At 42.1% G+C, this 18415-nt stretch overlaps 1 long non-coding RNA gene across 1 annotated transcript; it reads left to right on the plus strand.

Moving 5' to 3' along the window:
* Nucleotides 1-3845: 3845 nt before the first annotated feature.
* Nucleotides 3846-4271, plus strand: LOC112345178. Its single transcript, XR_002991975.1, has 3 exons — nucleotides 3846-3914; nucleotides 3980-4062; nucleotides 4135-4271. It is a non-coding gene; the product is annotated as an uncharacterized LOC112345178 (long non-coding RNA).
* Nucleotides 4272-18415: the final 14144 nt, after the last annotated feature.

Here is an 18415-nt window from a genome sequence, read left to right on the forward strand (position 1 = left end):
CAACTCACACTAATCTAACACCAAACTACTCAAGGAGCAATAGTAAAGTTCCCTAGAAAAGAATTGAGCATTGCAACCCAAGTCTGCCAATAGCAAACTTAGACAAAATGGTATAACGCTTCACCGCTATCCATCCCACAACTCACTATTTGTAAGACCATCATTTCCAATATGCACCAAGATAGGGATTCTTGATTGCATACCATGAACACAAGCAATGAGTCACACCTTATTGCAAATCATCTCTCCAAAAGAGAAGATGATTTATGTGCTTGATCCTTCGTCCCTGTGGACTCTCTTTTCAGTTTCATCTTTGACTACACCTCAAGCTTGCTTTCGCACTTTCTTCAGTCCAATCCAAGAAAAATTTATGAGAGAGCACAGCAATAACTACTTGAATCAATAGACTAATCCCTACAGTCTTGATTGATCCACTTGTAGTCTTGCCTAGAAAGGATCTATTAGTGCCATGCTAAATACCTACAGACCAACCTATTTGCCACTCATAACAAACCTAGAGAAGGTTTGCTTAAACTCATGGTACATGGAACCACCGATAAGCTAACATTAATCTTGATAACTCAAAGTGTAAACCTTGAGTTGCAAATGTGCCTCACTCACGAGCCCAAGCTCAAACTCATGCAACCGGAACAACTCAAATCCATCTTATGAGCCCAAGAGCCAGCTCATATAATAAGGTACAACAAGGTACAACAAGGTAACCAAGTTTATACCAAGAACAATTGCAAAGCCTTTGCACCCAAACGTGTACCCACTCTGGATAGTACTCACTGAGACTCATCCTCTAATACCAAATGTAATGCACGTAGTTTTAACACTTTATCCTATGGTGATTTACCATAGGATAACACCACGAAGTGAAACCTAAACCCTCTTTGTGCCACGTGACAGATGCCACATGTCACATGCCATAGAGGTTCAGGGCCTTGGGCCACTGAACGAATGAACAATGCCAAACTCCTAAGTGTGGAGCCAAAGAGTGATAGAACCGGACCACGGTGCAACTTCTGAGCATACAGCCTAAAGAGCGAAGGGACAGAAGCCAATGTGACTTGGAATAGTGCTAAAGCAACCAACATCCCTATTCCAGGACCAACATGCAAAATGGAGCCAAATGATGTTTGGCGTTATTTTAGCATACTGGTGGCCTAATGCGAGGATATGGGTACTCTACCAACTAACATGGTATGGAACTTGGGCTTAGACATAAGCCGGACATAAAACAAAGATAGGCACGCAAGCAGGAATTAGACTATGCCTCAAGTTGGTTGGCTATGCCCAACCTACCCACTATCCCTACTATACATTTGGAACCCCCCATAACCTCTCCCCCCTTGAGGAACACACTCTTTGTGCTTTCACCCTAAGCCTCCTTTAATCTCAGGAGTTAGTTTCTGGGACAAACTCGAAATTTACTAAATATAGAATGGTGTTAGATTGTGAATTTGGACATGGGATGAACACCATTGTGTTCAAGACAATCTCTACATTCCGTAGATATAAAATAAGACTAATACAAAGAGCATGATAGCAAAAGTAGCACACACAGTAAGCTATCATCTAGCAAATATTGAGGGACCAAGCTCAATATAAGCTTGCATTTTCCTGCATAACGTAAAGCATAAGCTTTAAGGAGAATGATAGAGAGCACTTACCTTGTGAATTCAATGCTCTTGAAGTTTTGTCATGCCAGGAAGTTTGCATGTTAAGCATCTAAACATTCACCAACAAAGAAAGCACATAAAGACTGTACTTACTATAGCTACCATCTCGTTTCTTTGTTTTCTTCTGGAAAGTTTACTGAGGTCAGATGGTATCTGGTAGCTGGTTTGATCAGCACTCTCAAGCTGGAAGCATTAGAAACCAGCTCCAGGGACTTGTTCCAGACTCAAGTCTAGATATTGAGAGATGAGAGTGTGTAAACATCTTCTGGGATGCAGCCTGTGAGCTGGTTCCAGCGTGTCTGAGTTTCAAGAGCCAGGGCGCTGCCTAAGTCACTGCCGAGAAATGTAAACGAACGCATTAAAGTGAAATAGATTTAGTAAGGGTTAGGGCATTAAAGGCATTTTGCAAAGGGCAAGCTATGGCGCGAACAGAGCAGGAGCGCAGTGGATGCGTCACAGGTTTGTGGTCTCTCTTTCGACCAAAAAAGGCGCACAAGGGCGACAACAAGGTCCACCCGGAAGCCATGGACGCGGCGGCCTCGAAGCTGAAGGTCCAAGATCGTGTCTGTGAGGCCGTCTCGGGAGAAGCCATGGACGCCGCCGCCTTGAAGTTGAAGGAACTCAGGCACGAGGTGAAAATCGTCTTAGAAGCGATACGACAGGAGCGAGGGCACAAGGAGCCGATCAAGCCGATCAAGCCGGAACAAGAGAAGGAGGACGAAGAGGAGAATCAAGAGAAGAAAGCGGAGCAGCTGAAGGAAGAGAAGAAAGCCGAGCAGGTGAACGAGGAGGAGAAAGAAGCCGATCAGATGAAGCCGATGAAGCTGGAAGAAGAGGAGGAAAAGGAAGCCGAGAAGCAGCTGAAGGAGGAGGAGCAAGAGAAGAAAGCTGAGCAGCTGAGCGAGGAGGAGCAGGAGAAAGAAGCCCATGAGACGAAGGAACTCAGGCGCGAGGTGAAACAGGAGCAAGGTCACAAGGAGCAGCCGCAGCTGGAACGAGAGGAGAAGAATCAGCCGAATCAGCCGATCAAGCCGATCAAGCCGATCAAGCAAGAGCAGGAACAGGAGGAGGAGCAGCGGATGAAGCCGATGAAGCAGCAGCTGGAACAAGAGGAGGAGCAGATGATCAAGCCGATCAAGCAGCAGCTGGAACAAGAGGAGGAGCAGATGATCAAGCCGATCAAGCAGCCTCTGGAACGGGAAGACGATCAAGAGAAGATGAAGCAGCAGGAGAATGACAAGCCCAAGCAGGAGGAGCAGCGACCCAAGCCAATTCTACTGCCAGCCGGGGGTCGTCGTCCAGGTATGGTTCCTTTTGCTTCTCGCATTCTTCTTCTACTGTGACTCACGATGGCCTTCTGGACTTGCAGGTTCCAGGCCGAAGATGGTTCGCTTCTCTTCCTCAGCGGAGGACATTCTTCCCGACGCCACCCGACGGCGGAGTGAAACCCATCTTAGCGATGGCCGAGGGGGCTATGTTGAGTTCGCGTATCTCGAAGCTTTCCACAAGGCAAACCGGTGGCTAAACCAGAGGGGAAAAACCGAGAAGAAGATCCGCAGCTTGGAAGAGGAAAAGCGCGAGGAAACAGAAGAGGAGAAGCACGAGGAAAAGTCTTGGAGTGTTAGCGCGCTCCTCAAGCGGAGCTCGCTGAGACGGTGCCCGAGATCGGAGCAGTCAGCCAGCCGAGTGGAGAAGAGTCCATCAAACGTTGGCGTGAGAACAGCGAGATGAAGGAGAAGATGAGATGCCAAGACGGATCAAAGACAAAGCTCTCTAGTTGACGGAAACGGGACGAGAGCTTCAATGCTGTCCAGGATCACTCTTACAGGTGCTTGGATGATAGAAGATGATGATGGCAAGATGATCTCAAACTCGAAGAAATTGCTTGTGGCAGCGGAGCCAGAGGTTCGGCTTCACAAAGACTGAAAAACGGCTGATGTTCGCCCCTGACATGCAGAGACTACAAGAGCTGGAGCGAACTCTAAGACGAAGCAACAGTCATAAAGACAGAAGATCGGACGAGTTTCATGGAACGTGGAAGCTGGTGCAAAGCGATTCAGAGGTTCAATGGCCACCTTTACAATCGAGAAATGTGGACTGAGGGTACGTAGAGTCATTTGCTTTTTCCTCTTCCATTCATTTCATCCGTGTTGTTAAACAGAAGAAGCAAGCTGCAGCGACACACAAATTGTGATGGTAGCTCCTTTAGTATCAGCAACAAATCCTATGGTATTTTTTTTGTTTTTTAATTTTCTCCTCTGGTGGAATATCTTCTGAGCTCCAACTTGGTCCAGATCGTTGGAGGCCGTCTCTTCGAGACTAAATAAATAAAACATCTCAGAGACTACGCTAAGGAGCTGCTTATTCTGGCCAACTTGTGAGTAAATAACCTTGAGAGATTATGTTTCTTTTCTATTTGGAAAATAGTCTGACTGCCAACTTGGTCCAGATCATAGGAGGCCGCCAGAAGAATATGTAAATGAGGGTGGAGCAGGACTTGAAGCAGCGAAAGATAAAACCAGCGTCAGAGATCATAAGAATCGAGCAAGTGGGAATGGAAAACTGTAAGATGATTTTAAAACTTGGAGAGAAAGGGAGCAGGCCGAAACAGCTAAGATTGAGCAGCTTAAAGACGAAAAATTTCTTAAACCAAGCAGGGGCAGCAGCTTCAAAAAGAAAAGTGGAAGCAGCTAAAGAGCAGTGAGCAGCGGAATAGTTCAGACTCGTGATAGTTTTTTTCATATCATTTTCTTTGATTTAGCTGTAAAAAGGATGATTTAATGTTCAAATTTATAATGTTTGAATCTCTGAAAGGTCCGAGATCCGACTTTGATCCTAGCAACAAGATGGGCAAGCCTTTTCCCTTTTCATCCGCTTATGACCTTCTAGACCAAGTCAAATGGCTTTATACCATATGGAACAACTGGAGGTGCGTACATATTAGCTCCTGAGTTCTTGCTCTAACGTAAAGTTGAACACCTTCGCTATCACCATCGTTACCCCACAGTCCAGCAGGAGATTTAAGGCAAAGCGTCCTTTATCAACGTGCACGTCTTCAAAGGCTTTGGAATTCTTCTAGTCTCATGTGATTTTGCTTTTTCCCAGAACCACTGGAGGTTCTTGTTAATAGTATGACTCTCATCATTGTTTTTTCTCGTTTCGTTCTTTTTATTTCACAGGTGGAGTTGCTAAACTACCAGTGGATTGAAGATCGTTCATTTGGTCGGGTCGGTTCAAATTTACATGCCATGTGATGGTAATGCCTCTGGAGCAAACTATGTAAGATCTTATTTTCCTGAGCTGGATTTGTTTTTCCATTTTCTAATCAAGTTACGGGGACAAACTGATCAGGAATCCTTGCAAACGTACAAGAAGATCCACGATGTTAGAGACAAGTCTACAGATTGCAAATACTCGGCCTATATGGTAAAGTTCACGAGTTTTTCGGGGGATGCCTTGCCAAGCGGCCGCGCCGCCAAGCCCTAGCGTGCTCAGTCAAAGTTGTTACCATTGTATGGGAAAAAAACTAAATTTCTGCACGTCGCCACCAATCAAACTTGTAAGATTGCTGTTCGTGAGCATCAAAGAAAGCTTCAAATTGTGAACGAGAGTCTAACGGCCATCGCACTTGTAACAATTGGCAAGAGACTTCCCTTCACCTCTGCAATTTCTTGCAGTTTGATAGATAGATCAGCATTGCAACATTTTACCAGCCTCCACACACAAGCACTCTTTTAGATACTCTTGTATAGGAAATTGATAAGTAGAAACACTTGTCTTCGTTTGGTTATTATAAATAAAAGTTCCTACTAAATACTGATTAAATTGAGAATTGTAATCCAAGTAGAAATTTGATTATTAATTGATTCGTTTTACTCTTTACATTTGGCCTTTGACATTTTCCTTTATTTAGTTATTATGTTGCAAGTTTATATTTTTATGGGTTCTTAAAATCTATGAAATCAAGAATGCTAATATTTAAAGCAAATTTTTATGGGTAATAAAGTTTTATTAGGTTCACTATTTTATGTTTCTTGAGAAAATATTATAATTTAATATATATTTAGTTACACACACACACACACACACAATATAAAGGTATTCTTAAAGTATAACACCAGACTGGTATACAACTACTAAATTTTTTACAATTGTATTACCTGATAATAATATATATTTTATCTAAAAAATATTAAAATAATGATATTTTAAAATTCTCAATATACCAATTAATGTTAAAAACTTTATAGAAATTGTTACAATAAAAGTAATAAAAAGTTTATATTTTAAATAAATAAAAATGGATTTAAAATTAGATTAAAGATATAGTTTTTTAATTCTTTAATAAATAATAGTATTTAAATAGGATATTTATGTGAAGCAAAAACTCCAACAACACCAACATGAGTGAGTACAAAGAAGCACTGCTACCTAAAGATTAAAACTTATTATTTTCCATCACAACACTCACTTATTCTTTACTTTTCCTAAGGCTTTCTTTTGTATTTTCTCTCCCTCTCCCATCAATATTATTATTGTCCTTTGATCCTTTATGGCAATAAATAAAATATTAAACACATACCATCTACAAGATCTCTTCTAGTTATGAGGTCTATAGGCAAAACTTTAAAGCTATAGCTGAAGTATGAAGAACAAAGAAGCAATTAAAAACACAAGGGCTTTGATTTTCTTACTGTCCCAAACATTTCAATCAGCAATGTTAATCTAACTTTTCTTTGATCCCTTGGGCTGTAATCTTTGGTCCTAACACCTAGGTGAATTTGGTGAATTGGCTAGTAGAAAGTCATAAACTTAAAAATCACATACTTCTATTATACACTCTTGACAACCATTTGTCTAAAATGCATATCTATGGAATCTAGAGAGTGTCATGAATCCCATGGTGTTGTTCCTACATCCCAATTCACAATTTAGTTCTATTCCATATCTAGTAAATTTTCAAATCCCATAAACTAGTTCTTAAGATTGGGGTGAAAGCCTAAAAGCATGCATTTTTCTAGGGTGAGGGATGAGGGGTTGTGGGGGGTTCTAAATGTATAGTAAAGATAGTATTTGGAAGCATTATTGACCATCTAAAATATTAATTTAGCTCCTGCTAGGTTGTATTTCTCATGATTTTGTGCTCATGTTGATGCTTAATCACAAAACCTTCTAAATCCCAAGACTTGGGTGCATTTCTTGTTTCGAGTGTTGCAACACAAACTTATTGTTGCTTATCTTTATGTCACATGTTATAGCCAGAGAGACCACTCTTACTCCCACTTCTACCCTTGCTCCTATTTTTACTTCCATTTTTAATCCTACTCCCGGTCTTACTACTATTCTCTTACTCTCACTCCTATGGGTGTTTTGAGAGATAGGGAGAGGAAATTTTGATTCTCAAAATATTCCAAATAGTAAAACTCCACAAAGGCTATATCAAAGGTCCTCCCTATTTCCTCTGGCAATTAAATTTGGAATTACGGTTTTGTGAATTTGTATGTGAGGGATGGATCTGTGGTTAGGGCTGAAAGATGACCTAAAACTTGGTGAACTCAACATGAATAAGCTAGTTTAGTTTTCTTGAAAGAATGGAGAGTTTGTTTTAGGAAATTGAGAGAAATCTTGAGTTCTAGGGGTTAGATTCATATTCTTAGAGACCCTAGGACCATTAGGGGTTTCAACTTCAATGAATTTAGAGTGTAAGTTTAAAGATTTTTCTCGTTCTTACATTAATTTTCTACATTACCTCTTTCCACTTGGTTTTCTAGTGATTTCTCATGATTAGTATATTGATTCTGGTTTTTCTTTCTTTGGGTTGATGCGACTTGGCATCCTCTTTCCAACAAGCTAAAGAGCACCTGGTTTTGTGGAGGATTCAATTGCTAATTTAATGAAATTTTGTCCATCACGCTCCTCTGTTTTTCATGGTAAATTTTTCAACACTCTAAGCTTGTGATTTTGGGACTGATTCAAGAATTGTTTTTTCTGGACATGTAAATATAAAGACAAACTTTTTGGAGAGTCCTTTCTTGGTAACCAATTCGCTTTAAGCTATGACATGGAGTAGTTTTTCTCTCACGGCGCTTCATAGCTCAAATTTGCAAGTTTCTAGCTTAATCTTGAGGGAATTTGAGGTGTCATTCTCATGGAAATCATTACGGCCATGTTATTACCTTTTACCAATGTTAAAAATGAGTGTTTCTTGTACTAGGGAGTGCATTTTCTTTTGTTTTCCTTCTTATTGTCTAGAATTTAATGTTTGAATCAATTTTTTTTTGAGATTTTAGGCATTTTAACTCATGGTTTTGGTTTCATTCTTTTGGTTTGAGTATAAACTTTTAAACAAGTCCATCCACACCCATTTTTGTGTGCAAAGTCAAGAGATTTCCATGCAAATATTTTCCTCTTAGGCATTTTGAGTATTGGAGTTTAATTTTTTCTTTTTCCCCCTTTTCTTTGCAATATTTTTTTCTTTTGTCGTGAGAAATTGGCATTTGCAAGAGTGAGAGTGATTTTATTTGGGAAAATCTACATGAGGATACTCTTTTATTTGGAGTTATCCCATTTAGATACTTTGCTCTCACACAAGTCAAAGTTCTTTGTGTGTTGTATTTTCCACAACCTGGCATCTACTGCATAGTGGACATTTTATGCTAGTTCACACTCGTTCCAGTTAGAGATGGCAACTAGCAAACTTCCATACAGTGCCTAGGGTATGGGGACATTTTTCACACCTTCTATGAGAGCTCGATTATCAAATTACTCTTTTTGATGAGAAGGATTCATCATTCATTACAGATATCGAGTCAGGGAGTCCACCATCCATGGCTCTTCCTACATAAATCCACATTCTACAGCGAGGCACCGACTTGACATACTTATCTGGCAATGGCGACATCTTTGCCAATACACATGTCACTCATTTCGAGCAATATTGCATGTCAAATGGCATCATCGAGGACGATCACAAGCTTTGTGACTTCTTGCGATCGCTCACTAGCCGAGCAGAAACGTGGGTAGAGACACTCTTGGAGGTAGATATGGCTGACAACTCCACATTCAAAGCATCTTTCTAAGGTCACTTTGATCAGCAGTGACCAACAAATCGCTTAGGTCTTGGACTAAGTCTTGGACTCAGTCTTGGACTCGGTTTAGGTCTTGGCCTCTATCTTGGTCCCAGTCCCGGTCCCTGTCTCAAGCTCCATTTTGGGCTCCATCTCAAACTCCTTCTTAGACTCCACCTAGACTTGATCTTGGGTCCATCTCAAACTCTATCTCAGGCTCCATCTTGGGTCCATCTCGGACTCTTTCTCGGACTCCATCTTGCATCCATCTCAAACTTCAATTCAGACTCTATCTTGGACTCCTCGAATTCCATCTCAGGTCCATCTCAGACTCAATTATGACACTTTCACGTGTCATATGTTGATCCTTTTGTTTCCCTTTTCTAGAGGCTTGCTTATTGATTGCTTTATGCTTTCAATGGGAGTTCCATTCTTGCTCTCAACTTTTTGAGTTAAAGCTTTTAATCCAAATGTGTTACGCTTGTCTAGCTTCCACTTCAACCACTACCACATGGCACCCTTTTAGCTCCACTCTAAATAGCTATTGTTTGAGGATGCAAGAAGAGCAAAGATAGAAAGGTTTTAATTTCCCTTAAATTACTTAAATGGTCTAAAGTTTAGGGTTTAAGGATTTGTGTCTCATAGAAGTGTAGGTGTTACTACCTACTTGGATATTTGGTATGGCTCATCGAAACCTCGCTCTAGCCACATGGCTAGGGCACCTAGAGGCAAAAGGTGGGGAGAGTACCCACAAGGTTCGCATTGGGCTATAGTGTTTCGAAATATTATACTAAAGTCCTAGGCTGTGGAAAGGAAAAGGAATAGTCCTCTTGTGTAGTGACCAAGCATATAATCACGTGGCAAGGAAGTTTTAGAGGTGGATAGGACTTAGTGGTCAGGTCTTCAGGCCTTTGGGCTAACCCAGTGGTAGTGTTGGCAAGCACAACTGTAGCACACGTGGTTTAGACCCTTTATCCTATGGTGATTTACCATAAGATAACACCACGAAGCGGATGTAAACCCTCTTTGTGCCACGTGACAGATGCCACGTGTCCATGCCACGTGTCCATAGGAACCCGAGGTTCAACGCCTTGGGCCACTGAATGAAGGAACGGTGCCAAACTGCCAAGGAGTGATGGAACCGAACCACGGAGCAACTCCTGAGCATAAAGCCCAAGGAGCGAAGGGACAGGAGCCCAGAGCGACTTGGAACAGTCCTAGAGTAACCAATATTCCAATGCCAGGACCAGCACATAAAACGGAGCCAAATGGAGTCTGGCGCTATTTCGGCATACCGGTGGCCTAATGCGAGAACATGGGTACTCCACCAATTAGCATGGAATGGAACTTAGGGTTAGACCCAAGCCGGATGCAGAACAAGGACAGGTACGCAAGCTGGAGCTAAATTATGCCTCAGGTTAGTCGGCCATGCCCGACCTACCCACTATCCCTACTATACATTTGGAACCCCCCACAGCCCCCCCCTCCTTGAGGAAGGCACGCTTTGGGCTTTCACCCCAAGCCTCCCTTAGTATTAGGAGTTAGTCTCTGGGACAAGCTCAAAACTTACTAAATATGGAATGTCCCTAGATTGTGAATTTGGACATGGGACGAACACCATTGTGTTCAAATTGATCTCTACATTCCGTAGATATGCCAAATGAGAAAATCTGGACACTTTCCATAAATAACATTTGGGACCGAAATGAGACTAACACAAAGGGCATGATAGCGAGGGTGTTTGGCAGACACGGTAAGCTATCATCTAGCAATATTGAGGGACCAATCTCAATATCGCGGGGGTTCCCAAAACTAGCAAGTGCAAATCAACGAATGAGTTTCTCTAACCAGGTCAAGTATGCTTGACAAATAGCACGTAGGAATTCTGTCCTTATGCCCATCTGGTCAAGTGCACACACGAAGACCAGTTTCTCAACTAGCTTAGGCGAAGACTGATAACGGGCCCAGCAATACCGACCTCCTACCATTGTGGCAGTAAGGTAAGAGTGTCCGTAAGGACTAGTCGACAAGTAACTTTCGATACTCGAAGTCACATTCGCGACACTCTCCCCCCCTAGGGAAGATTGACGTCCTTGTCGATGCACACTCGAGTCTAGAATACCGCCAAGGAAACAACTCCAGAAAAAGTTCACGGTATTCACACTATGTGAGAAATGCACCAACTTAAATGAGTTAGGAGGCAACCTCTTTGTCTAACGCGGATGCGGTATTAGCTCAGACACCTTCCGGCCGTCGCTGACAAGGAAATGACCAACGGAGTCAGCCATCCTTGCTGCTCTGGGAATCACCCAGCTTACAAAAGTGTGATACACTCTTGCCTGCAAGGACATAGAGAGAGAAGCCAGAGGCCCCAACCCTCATGAGCAAAGAAACCAAACCCGTCGGTAAGGTTTAGATAGACTACTGTAAACAGGCAGTTAGAGTTGTTTACACGGTCACGCCTTTTTGAACGGAATAAGGAACATCGACAGAGAGGCGGGTTATGTGACCAGTCGACAGTAGCTACCCCATGACTAGAGATTTCAACATGCACACGAAGTGCCAAAGCCAGTCTGCCTATACTGGCTCAAACTCAAAGATCAATAGATGGACAATATCAAAGTCAGAGACAATGATATCTTAGAGACTTAATTATCAGTGACTAAATCTTACATTAGAACACAAAAGTATTCCAAGCAAGTTATCGTCCGATAAACCAGTAGTATAGTATAGGAACCACCAAGATCATTGTAACTGGTAAACAGAATGCACGATCCAACAAAATTCAATAGCTAGTATATCATCAAGGAAACTCAATGATGAAACTTAACTATCAAAGATGGTAGATAGAATGCCAAACAATTTGTGAAAGAGAACTCAAAGAATACAAAGTATCATTGATTGACAAGCACAATGCTCGCGAATGTATCACCCAAAGGAAATAACATCCCAACCTATCAGAACTAACTTGAGTAATAATCAACAGAATAGAATGAATGTGGCAAAACTAACAAACACTCATTCCTGCCAACTATCACAAAAGCCAATCCGAATAGATCCCAGCCAACAATACTAAGGAACTTAAGTTGCTTAAACAAGTATCAGCAACATCCTACTGATGTTTCAAACCCAAAAAACCAATCCAGAGCAAACCACAAAGAACATGTGATATTGCGAAAAACCAAAAACTATCAAAGAGAACAACTAACCATCATGAAAGATCATCAATCATCCTATCAAGAAAGAGATGCATAATCATAGTTGAAGAAAGAATCTACCATCCCGAAGAATAGCAACTCAATCTATATCAATAATAATCAAGCAAAACTCTTTGACAAGGATAATCAGTTATCCTAGATGATAGTCAATTATCACCAATGATTGCTAGATGCAAATACTAACTTCAATCTGGAAGCTAGAAGCCAAAATGCCTTCCCCAACAACTTTAAACAAATGGAACAACGAGCATAAAACTCAAAGAACCAAAAGCTTGAAAAAGTCTATAGCTAAGTCTTGCCTAACAATGATCACAAGCTTTGCATAAATTAACTTCAATGCTAAAGAAGAAATCATGGTATAACCCACAATATCCTCCTCAACACATCCATAAGCTATACTACATAATGCAAAGCTAATGAAGAGCATGTTTGCATCAATTCAAAAGCCAAGTATAACGGAGCTATGCTCAACAAGTGATCATCTAATCGATCTTCCATGAATCTATCAATAGCAAGACATAACTCACTTCATAGCAAGCACAAGAAGAATCATCAATGATCGATATATCCCAACTGAAATCCAGCAAGGATTCAATCACTAACTCTTTCCCTTTATAAAGCTAGCATAGTCCATGACTAAATCACTTTTCAAGGAAAAGCTCAAAACTCAACCTCTACTAAACAATCTTGTCTAGAACACAACTAACTCAAACTTACCACTCAATTCATTTGAACGTCAATACAGTTGCTAATTAGCAATTGTACAAATGCTAATAACACAAAGCTATAGCCAAATCATCAACACTATCTTTATCAAAACTAATGAAACTCGACATCAATCTTGCGGAGAGACATCTTATTTCACTAAAATCTCAACATCAACAATGTCAACGACAAAGCATCACTTCAATGCCATCAACACTAGAACAAAGCTAAAAGAAAGCACGAATGTATCACCACTCAAAGCTCTCTAGCAACCAAGCTAACCAAGGTCGAAGATACTTTAGTTAGTATCCGAGACCAATCCTTCAACATTACTCAGGTACAGATAACATTTCCTCAAGGAGTGAATCACCATGTCCAAGACTCAATGAAATCCAACACTATGAACTAAACACAACCAAATGATATCAACAGAGGTAAAATCGACATGCCAACATGGAAAACCCATGTAAGTCTAACAACACCATCTGGTAAAGCAACTCATCACCGCTAAATCATCATCAAGTGAAGCAAGTATCAGAGGTCCTCGACGAAGTCTATAAGCAACCATTAGTTGCAAGGCAACCAACAATCACTCTTCAACTTGCCTTCACAAGACCCAAACACTAACTCTTGTCATCAAATCATATACTTATTCAACATGAACGTAATACCCTAGATACAAGATAAAGGTTTATTGATAAGCACAAACTAAATGACCACTCGAATCCAACTCAACCGCAATAAGCTCACTAATACATTTAGCCAATGGCTCTGAGCATGCCTTGAAAAGGCTAGCTATGTGTAATCAACATTTAGTCGAAACTAAAGTGAAGACTACGAGATGGACTCATATCGGTACACAACCTCCACTTAAACAAAGCTATAGTATGGGTACCAACATCTCAACTACAAACAACTAAGTTGAACATCACCATCCTTAGCCAAGGCGTAGGGCCACCAAGACCAAATCAAGATCAGTGAGAGTTCACTACTCTCATAGAGTCTAACGAAATGCAAAGTGCAACCTGCCACCAAGCATAACGCTACAAAAGAAAGGCACAAGGGTCACCTTTCTGGAAAAGTGCAACGGCCACTTTTCTACACCAACTTTAGACTCTATCCAACTTAATTGCCTTAGCCCCAAAAGTCAGCATCCCTTTTGGGCTGCATCATACAAATTACCTACTAAGGTCTAAGCTAACTGAAGTCAACTCCAACCCTTTCACTAGTTTGTACTGGCTTACGAAAACGGAATGGTTTTCGAGCAAAGTGATCAACAGATCAGCTATTGGATATATCTAAGAAAATTTGTAGAAAATTTCCATCCTAGAGAAAGAATGACTCTCAGTCCAGGAATACAAACTTTCAAGACTCAACCAACTTCCTCCTATTAACAACTTCACATAGGTTCACCCCAACACAAATTCTCATCACCCATAGTATGCTTAAGCCTTGAACATCTTTTTGCCCATTTTTTTGACATCTAACACCGACATCTGTAAAATACAAATGGAACACCCAAGGCTTGATCACGAAGACCACATCTTCGGATATCCACATTGCACTAACACTCTTCTTCAACCACTTTGAAGATTCAATGTGAAACTAAAACACTAACAAGAAAAATGACATGGAAAATCAAGCTCTAAGGAAACTTCCTCATCACTTAAAATAACAATGCCACTTTCACTAACACAAATGCTAATAATGTTAATGCCTCAACCTCACACCTTCTCTATCTAACAATCTACTTCAAGTGTTAACGGATCAACTAATGAGCTATAGCAAATGAATGCTACAACCATTTTTCCAACACCTTATGGGCAAATCCTCAAGGAACCAAGGAACCAACTTAATCTTAGCATAATGGACCACCATCAAGGATCCAGTCAAAGCTACTACAATGCTACTTCGTGCAAGTAGACTAGCTTCACCATCAACCACTTTGGGGTTGATCATCGTTTAACCAAGCAACTTCGTAAACACATCGCTCATTATCATATGGATATGATATAAATATCACAATGATTTGATCATAAATTGAGTAACATAATGAGCAATGCCAATGTCATTACTACAAAAGTTTATGTGAGTATCAAGTGTCAACTCGATTCGACAAAATGTAACATAAATGCCACACTCCACTGATAGTGATTTACAACACCCAAAACCACTAACTTTTGTTCACAACACAGACAAGCTCATGCCACTCTCTTTCCGACCAAACTCAAAACTAATCCAACACCAAGCTACTCAAGGAGCAATAGCAAGGTTCCCCAGAAAAGAATTGAGCATTGCAACCCAAGTCTTCTAATAGCAAGCCTAGACAAAATAGTTTAGTGCTTCATTACTATCCATCCCATGACTCACCATTTACAAGACCATCATTTCCAACATGCATCAAAGTAGGGGCTCTTGATTGCATGATGTGAACATGGGCAATGGGTCACACCTCGTTGCAAATCATCTCTCCAAGAAGAGAACATGATTTACGTGTTTGATCCTTTGTCCCTGATGACTATTCTTTCGGTCTCATCTTTGACTACACCTCAAGCTTGCTTTCACACTACCTTCAGTCCAATCCAAGAGAAGTTTATGAGAGAGCACAGCAATGACTACTTAAACCAATAGACTAATCCCTACAGTTTTGATTGATCCACTTGTAACCATGCCTAAGAAGGATCCACTAGTGCCATGCTAAACAGCTACGGATTAGCATATTTGCCACTCATAGCAAACCCAGGGAAGGTTTGCTTTTACCCACGGTATATGGAACAACTCATAGAACCATTGGAACAACCCATGGAACGACCGATAGACTAACATTAATTCTGCCAACTCAAAACGTAACCTTGAGTTGCTAATATGCCTCACATACGAGCCCAAGCGTAAACTCATGCTAACGGAGCATCTCAAATCCATCTTATGAGCCCAAGAGCAAGCTCACATTATTAGGTACAAAAGATAACCAAAACCATACCCAAGGAACGAATGTGAACCCTTTGCACCAAACGTGTACCCACTCGGATCATCACTTTCATCTCTGTGTATGCAACGAGACTAATTGCCTAATCTCATTGAATAGTACTCCCTGAGATTCATCCTCTGATACCAAATGTAGCGCACGTGGTTTTTGTCAGGAATCCCCCAATTCTTGCCACATTCTTGACTCTCGCCGGATTCCTGACCTGCAGACCACATTCCTGACTCTCGAGACACTTCCCTATTCCTGACTCTCGAGACACTTCCCGATTCCTGAGTCTCGAGCCACATTCCTGATGATGATGTGGCACCTCCTCGACCTCAGCTATATTTAGGCCGTCCTCGATCCAAGAGTGGTGGAGCTTCATCAACCTATAGTATATATAGGTTAGCCTTGTTCCATTTCTCCACAATCTGAATCAACGCCAGTCTAAGGCCTCTTCTTTGTTTCCACTAGCTTTTCTCTTTGTCTTTTTGCATTTTCCAGTCTTGATCTTGTCAGGGGTCTTGACAGTTTGATTCAGATTGTGCTTTTTCGTTTTTTGATTTAGCTCGTTTTGATTGTTTGATTACCTTTGCCTTTTTTTCCCCCTTTTTTCTTTCTTCTTGCCAATGGAGTCTCCAAGCCATCCTGATTTCTTTGCTAAAGTCCTTGCAAAAATCTAGTCTGAGAATACCGAGCTGAAGGTGACCCTTCTTCGCATGCAGCAGGAGCTTGCTTCACTTTCGGCTCAAGGATCCAGCAAAGTTCTTGAACCGAAGGTGAGCTTCCCGGCGAAATTTTTAGGCAAGCGTTCGGAGCTTCGCGGATTCCTGAACCAGATGGAGTTGATCTTCGCACTTCAACATCGGCGGTACCCTACTCCCGAGTCTCAAATCGGCGCGATTGGGACGTTGCTCGAAGGTGCAGCTTTGTCATGGTTTTCTCCTCTTTTGGAGAAGAGCATGAAAGGGGTCGTGGTTCCAGAACTGATGGATCTTCAATTGTTCAAAGAGAAGCTCGAAGCATGTTTTGGCGAGACGGATCGGGTTCGGGCTGCTACCACAAAGATGAGACGTCTCTCTCAGGGGTCTCGTCCTGCCTCGATCTACGCTGCAGAGTTCCAACTCCTTGCTTTGGACACTCAGTGGGATGAGCGGGCCCTGATTGACCAATTTTGTTTCGGCCTCAACAACGGTGTCAAGGATTTGTTGCTCACCATGGAGGATCCCAAGGACCTGTCGGATGCCATCAACAAAGCTGTTCGATGTGACAATCATCTCTTTGAACGTCGTTAGGAAAGTCGCCGCGCCGCTGTTTTTCCGTCCTAGACTCAGGAATCCCAACTTGAGTCTTCGGGGCATACTCCTGAACCTACTGCTCCGGTTTCGATGGATATTTCTGGTACTCCCCAACTCATTAGAGGGAAGTTGAGTCCTACTGAGAAGCAACGTTGAATATCTCATAATATTTGCCTCTATTGTGCTGATCCTAATCACAAAGCAGCTGTATGTCCCAAGAAGCCTCCTCGACTGCTCGAGTTCACTCTGCCTCAAAGTCCACGTCTATTGCAATCGGGAAACGACCCTCTCCAAACAGAGTAGGAGCTGTCTGTTTGGACTCCCCGAATAAAAATCACTTTTCTTTTTTATCAAGCTCCTCACCACCTTTCATCAAAGCCACCACCAATTCCCGCAACTTCCGCGTCCCATGTCTCCTTTCTTTCACCGGACAATCAGGACTCAAGGCTCTGGCATTACTGGACTCGGGTGCAACTTCCTGCTTCATGGACACGGACTTTGCTGCCCGACATCACGTTCCTCTTTCTCCTACCATACGGGATTTGAGGGTTGAAGGCATCGGCGGGCATTTTGTGTCTCCATCTTCTGGACTTAGGGAAACGTTGCCCGTTCGAGTACACATCGGGTCCACTGTCACCGATATCGCCTTCAACATCATCAACAGCAAGTCCTCCTCTGTGGTGCTCGGTCTTCCTTGGTTCCAATTACATCAGCCTCAAATCTGTTGGAAGGAATTACAGCTCATCTCTCCCACGGCTTCCCCTACTGTTCATCGAGTCCGAATCAGGAAAAGTTCCCTAAACTCAAATTGTTCTGTTCCTGACTCTATAAAGTTTTCACCCTTTTCTTTTTCCTCTCTTCCATCTTACACTGGACCGTATCCTCGTCTCATCATTCCATTTAGTCGTACGCCTCCTCCTATCTCCACAATCACTATGAAAGAACTCCTTCATGAAGACCTCTTTTTCTTTTTGCTTTGCATGTTTTTCCTGTCAGTCTTCCTGAGAAGTATCATGATTTTGGGGATGTGTTTGACAAGAAAAAAGCTAGTGTACTGCCTGTTCATCGGCCTTATGATTGTCCCATTGATTTACAGGAAGGAGCGTCACCTCCGTGGGGGCCTATCTACGGGTTATCCCCGTCCGAGCTTAAGGCCCTCAAAGAGTACGTGGATGAGAACCTTGCCTCGGGCTACATTCAGCATTCGCAGTCCCCGGCTGGAGTGCCTGTCTTCTTTGTCAAGAAGAAGGATGGGAGCTTGCGGCTAGTCATCGACTACCGAGGTTTGAACAAGGTGACTGTTCGGAACCATTATCCGCTGCCCCTGATCTCGGACTGTTGGAATGTCTCGGCGGTGCCCGCTTCTTCACCAAGATCGACCTCCGTGGAGCATACAACCTGATCCGGATCCGGCCTGGTGATGAATGGAAGACTGCGTTCCGAACCCGCTATGGCCACTTCGAGTACACTGTCATGC

Source organism: Selaginella moellendorffii, unplaced genomic scaffold, assembly GCF_000143415.4.
Source record: "Selaginella moellendorffii unplaced genomic scaffold, v1.0 SELMOscaffold_7, whole genome shotgun sequence".
Classification (NCBI taxonomy): Eukaryota; Viridiplantae; Streptophyta; class Lycopodiopsida; order Selaginellales; family Selaginellaceae; genus Selaginella; species Selaginella moellendorffii.